Genomic DNA, 6,304 nt, shown 5'->3' on the forward strand with positions numbered 1-6,304 from the left:
TATATATATATATACACGTATATATATATATATATTTATATATACATAGACACATACATATACATGTATACATATATATATATGTGTGATTCATCTTGTTTAACAAGATTTATATATTTACACGTATATAATACATATATATATATATACACATACATACACATACGTGTGTGTATATATGTATGTGTACCGTATATATATATACATATATGTATATATATATATATATATATATACACATACATATATACACACATAATGGAAAGCGAGTTATAATGAATTACTGTACTACTTTCAAATCAATTATACTTTTTTAAAATACTGTACTTATAGAAATTGGGAATTACGATTTTGAATTATAAAATACTACAGTATACACACAAAATCGTAGATTAAAGATACAATTTGAAATTAAAACTCGTAAAATTCGAAGTAGCGAATCAATGTATAAGAAGAAAATTCAACATTAATATTAAACGTCAAAAATATTGAACCAGATAAAATTACATTGCACTGTAAATCAAAATGACCAAGCAAAACATAACATTTAAAGTGGCACATCATTTCTTAGGCAGTCATAGTAACATAAAAAAACCCCAGAGATATTAAGGCATATGAAACTGCGAATCCTGTACAGTACTGTATTTTGGTCATGGCCTCAGCAAAGTTTTTCCTATAGCTTATATCAAAAGAAGTATAAAGTACAGTATATAGATACGATGTCGAAATATTAAATAATAATGATTATGACTGTTAAGAAGATTGCTGAGAAAAGCAAAATCTTTCTGTAAGCTACCAATGAAAATCAAATTATGAAACTTTAACAAAAACACAGCAGAGCTAGTTTCCTATGAGGCGCCAAGTGTAAATTTATTATTTAACACAATTATTTATATATAATTCATTATTTAACATATTATTGAATAGATCACCCATTATTTATATATAATGCATATACATCTAAAAGATTATATGTAAATAATTGCGTTAAGGTTTACATTATTGATATATAATTAGTTTACTGATTTCATTATATATAAAAAATGAAAGGGTAACCAAATATTATTTATATATAATAAGGTTACTTGACTGTTGGCTGCCAATGAAAAACGAGTTACGTAACGTTATCAAAACGTTGATATGCTTGGTTGCACACAGCAGAACTAGCTTTCGTTTATTCACTATTGTTGAGTTCTCATTTGCATATTATGACCCTTTTTATGAAAACGTAATTTATATTATATATACATTAACATATATATGACACATTAACTAAACAAGCAATATTTAATTATAATTATTAAATTTATTTTCGTAAATTTGCATCCAGCTTTCTATGTATATGATATTTTGACACCAGTTGGGTGTATTGTCAATCTTGAATATATATACTAAGTATACATTTTAACGGTATCGCTTCTCGGCCTTTTGGCTAAGATCATGTGTAGTATCTGTTCTTTTCCGGAGGCTTAGATCGAGTATTTTCGTAAAGCTGTTGTAGTATTAACTATCGTTCGGTATGCGTAGGCCGGCGTCGATAAATCTTGAGTATCATGACCGACGGGAGGTGGTTGAGCGGGTTTTCTCGGATTTGGATATGGCGGGTGTGAAGGTTGAGGATGTAGTTGCAGTTCAGAGGCTGGGTAATGGTACTTTTGATGTTTCGTTTCAAGGCGCTGCTAAGTGTAGGTCGGCTGCGGCCGCTTTGGAGAAGTTGTCTGACTCTCCTGATATACGTTTCTATGATAGTAGGGTCATGGTGACAGTCCTATATGTGGAGTTTGAAGTACCGGACCAAGTTGTGCAACATGTCTTGTCTCAGTTTGGAGAGGTGGTTTGTTCACGGTTGCTGACATACAAGGACCAGCCGTCCATACATAATGGGAACAGACAATACATGATTGAGCTTAGGCGTAACATCCCATCACAACTAAAGATTGGTTCAAGGAACTGTTGGGTAAGTTACTGGGGCCAGCCCAGGACTTGCCTGCGCTGTGGAGAGGAGGGCCATTTTGTTAAGGATTGTCAGCAGAAGAAATGTTCGAAGTGTCTAGAGCTAGGCCATGTAGCTGTTCAGTGTAAAAATGAGATCGTGTGCACTATTTGCAAGGTCTCGGGGCATGTTTATCGCAACTGCCCAGTTTCTTTTAGTGCTAAGGCTGGTGGGGGTGGCCCAGGGGTGGAGTTGGTTGGATTGGTGGAACAGGATGAGGTTGTGGATGAGATGATTGATGAGGATTGTTTGGAACATGAAGAGGGGCAGGTTGTAGAGAAGGACTGTCCAGGAGAGGGTGATGATGTTTCAGAGGATACTTCGGTTAATAAGCAAGCAGTCAAGTTAGTTGATTATGCTTCCCAGGGAGCCAGTGCCAATGTTACTAAGGCTAAGTGGGGGGATTGTGAGATGGGCCCTCTTCAGGAGGAGTCTCCTTTGCTTATTGACACGTCAGCTGAAGATAGTTCTTCAGGAGATGAGAAGGTGGCCGTAAGCGGGGAGGTGGCACGCCGCCTCAAGGCTCGGTCGAAGTTGGAAGACTCCAGATTAGCCAAAGAGAGTGGTTTAGGAATTGCCTGCTCAAAAGGCTGTGCAAAGAAATCATTCTCGTCCTGGTCAGCTTATGTTGATCATATGTCTACGAAGCATGGGAAAGCGAAGGTGGTTTTAAGTTGCCCGGTGCGAGCCTGTAGAACTAAGGTATCGAGGCCTTCTGATCTTATTCCACACCTTTCGGAGTGCCATGCTGCATACGTTTTGTCTTCATCAGTTGCTCAGGTTGTTCGTTCCACCTTTTCATAATGATGTATTCTTTGTGTTTCTGTTTTTTTTCTGTTATCTCCATAATGGCTGTTTTTGCGTCTTTAAACGTTAATGGGTTTAGAGTTTCTTCTAGGAGGGCTCAGATTTTTCAGTTGTGTCGGGAGCGGAAATATGATGTGGTTTACTTACAGGAAGTTCATTGTGGTTCTTTACAGGAGGGTGATTTGTGGACTAGGGAATGGGGCGGGAACGCCTATTGGGCTGGCAGCTCCAGCAGGAGTGGTGGGGTGGGGATTTTGTTGCGTAAGGGCTTATCGCTTGAGAATGTTAGACGGGATCCTGACGGGGCTGTGCTGTCCGGTGTGGTGGGAATTCATGGGGTACCGGTGCAGCTTTGTTGCATTTATGCACCAAACGATCCAGCTTGCAGAAAAGTTTTTTTTAGTTCATTGGCGAGGTGGGTTTCTCCGGCAGTTCCATGTTTATTAGGGGGGGATTTCAATTGTGTATTGGATCTTGATTTAGATAAGGTTGGAGGGAATCCGGGTTTGGGGTCTGGAGGTTCTGCGGAGTTGTCTGATTTTTGTACGACTTTTGGGCTTTCCGACCAATTTCGTTTGTTACACCCGGCGGTTGCTGCTACATCTTGGGCTTCCGCTGCAAAGGGGGTGGCGTGCAGGCTAGACAGATTTTACGCTCCAGATTCCTTTTCGGTTAGAAGTTTTGTATATTCTGCATGTCATTGTTCTGACCATGACTGGGCGGTGATGGTGGCAGATCTTGCAGGGGGTGTGGATAAGGGAAGGGGTGTATGGAAGTGCAATGTCTCGATTCTGAGTGATCAACTATTTATTGACGATTTTATTTCTCAGTACTCGTTATGGCGAACTTTGAAGCCTGGTTTTTCGTCTGTTCTTCAGTGGTGGGATGATATCAAGCGGAGAAGTAAAGAGGTTATTATTTGGCACTCGGTACGGATTAGTAAGGAGAAGAAAAGAGAGAGAGATAGATTAGAGGGATTGTATGATGAGACTAAAGTGCGTTTTAATTCATCGCATTCTCCTGCTTTGTTAGATTCCTTGGCAGAAATTAAAGATAAGTTAGATCAGCTGGCACAGATCGAGACGGAGGGGGCCAGGGTTAGAGCCAGGGTTCGTTTTTTGGAAGAAGGGGAAAAAAGTTCAAAATATTTTTTTGGAACAGAAAAGCGTAGGGGGGAGGAAAAAACAATTAATGCAGTTAGGGATTCACTCGGAAATGTCGTTTCGGATAGTCATGGAATTTTGACGGTTTTTTCTGATTTTTATAGGAGTCTTTTTGATGGAGGTGAAGTCTTAGATGAGGGAAAGCAGGATGCTTTTATCGAATCGGTTTGTTGTTCTGTGCCCGACAATGAAATTATATCTCTGGAGAAGAGTGTTGAGGTTGACGAGGTGAGAGAGGCACTGGGTTCTATGGCTAAAAATCCCCAGGGTTGGATGGGCTACCAGTGGAGTTTTATTTACAGTTTTGGGAGGTTCTCTCAGCTGATTTGCTCGAGGTTTACAAGTGTGTTTTTGAGTGTGGTGTGTTATCTAGCTCACAGAAAGGAGGCTTGATTAAATTGCTGCCTAAGGGAGGAGATCAGCTTGATCCTAAGAACCGTCGTCCTATTACGTTGTTAAATGTTGACTATAAGATTTTGGCCAAGCTTTTATGTTTAAGATTAGGCAAAGTTATGGGCTGTCTAGTTGGGCCCTACCAGTCGTGTAGTGTGCCTGGGAGGAGACTCCAGTCTAATTTGGTGTTGTTGAGAGATGTGGTGGAGTATGCGTCGCGGTGTAATTCGCCATTGGCTCTAATTTCCTTTGACCAGGAGAAGGCTTTTGATAGAGTTAGTTTCAAGCTTCTTTTTCGAGTTTTGGAGAGGTTTGGGTTTGGAAACAACATGATGAGGTGGTTGCGTTCCATGTATTGTAATTTAAATAGTTGTGTGATGATTAATGGTTTTGTTTCTGATTCTTTTTCTGTGACGCGGGGTGTTAGGCAAGGGTGTCCGCTTTCTCCTTTGTTGTATGTGTTATACATGGAATCATTAGCGTGTTCCATTCAGAGATCGGATTTGATTCGGGGGGTGGTGTTGCCTGGTAGTAGGGGGAGGGAATGCAAGTTTGTTCAGTATGCTGACGATCTGACCTGTGTTCTGACATCCCGGGCTTCTGTTGTTTCCTTGTTAAGTTTATTAAAATCTTTTGAGACAGCGTCGGGTTCTCGGTTTAACTTATTGAAAACTCAGGGTTTGTTGTTGGGGCAGTGGCAGGGTATGTCTCGTCTACCTGGTGTGGATGCAGTGCCATGGTCTAGTGATTCCCTGAAAGTGTGTGGGGTTAGAGTTGGAGGTCGGGGTGCTTGTTATGCGTCATGGGAGGAAGTGGTTGTCCGTTTTGAGAAGGTGGTGGCGAAGTGGGCTAAGAGGAGAATGTCTTTAATGGGTCGGGTTTTAATTCTAAACTCGTTGGCTTTGCCTGTGTTATTGTATGTAGCGCCAGTGTACGTTATGCCTGTTGTTTTTGTAAAACGGCTGTATAAGTGTATTTTTTCCTTTTTGTGGTTGGGTAAAAGGGAAATGGTGGCTAGGAAGACTTTATTTTTGCCACAGTGTGAGGGGGGTTTGGGTTTGGTTGATCCAGTTGCTAAATGTGAGAGTGTTTTTCTTTCGTTCATTGAGTTGGTCTGCAAAGGTGTGGAATGGTCCTATTTTTGTATCTATTGGTTGGGGCATTTACTGAACAGGTTGGGAATTGCAAGGTGGGATAATGGCCGCCCTCATGCTTTAGATGCACCAGTGGAGTATGAGCGACTGGGTAACTTGTGTTTGATGTTGTGGCGTGTTTGTAAGGGGGATGTAAAGTGGGGCTTACTGACCAGTAAAAACGTTTATAAGTTGTTGCTAGTGGAGAAAGGTTATGTTGCCTCGATGGTGCGTTCTAGGCCTAATAAAGACTGGGTGCTTGCTTTCAAGGCTTTGGGGTGTGCTCTTTTGTTGAATGATAGTAGAGAAGTAAGTTGGAAGGTGCTCCATGGTTGTCTTCCGGTAGGGATGGTTCTTAGGGAGCGCAGGATGATTGTCAGAAGGTATGATTGTCCAGGGTGTAGTAGTGCCGAATCCATCAATCACTGTATTATGGGATGTCCTCGTCTGTCTTTGGTCTGGCAATGGTGTTTTAATTTGTTAAGCAAGTTTTATGGGTTAAATGTTCATTTTTGTGAGGATCATATTATGTTTTTTTCCTTTGTGGCTTTGGACTTATCAGTTTATCAGCTTGCAGTTTTTTTGATTTGTGAGGTTAAATTAATAGTTTGGAAGTGTAGGTGTAGGGCTTTGTTTCATAATGAGGGTATTTCTGAGGAGGGTATGGTTGTCAGAGTGAGAGATGCTGTCCGGTCCCGAATTAAGTTGGAATTTCTAAGATGTTCATCGGATTATTCTGCCTTTCGTAAAATATGGTGCATCCAGGGTGTTCTTGCCCTTTTAGTTCACGATAAATTGGTCCTTAAGGTATAAAC

The 6,304-nt window shown here is 40.5% G+C and overlaps 1 protein-coding gene and 1 pseudogene across 2 annotated transcripts in view; both read left to right on the top strand.

Moving 5' to 3' along the window:
* LOC117101596 (centrosomal protein of 112 kDa-like) overlaps positions 1 to 6,304 on the top strand; it is a 40,119-nt gene that overhangs the window by 18,908 nt on the left and 14,907 nt on the right. The window lies entirely within an intron of this gene.
* Positions 1,413 to 1,581, top strand: LOC117101625 (annotated as a pseudogene).

This window comes from Anneissia japonica, unplaced genomic scaffold (assembly GCF_011630105.1).
Source record: "Anneissia japonica isolate Jap-2015-1 unplaced genomic scaffold, ASM1163010v1 scaffold17412_len611537_cov169, whole genome shotgun sequence".
Taxonomy (NCBI): Eukaryota; Metazoa; Echinodermata; class Crinoidea; order Comatulida; family Comatulidae; genus Anneissia; species Anneissia japonica.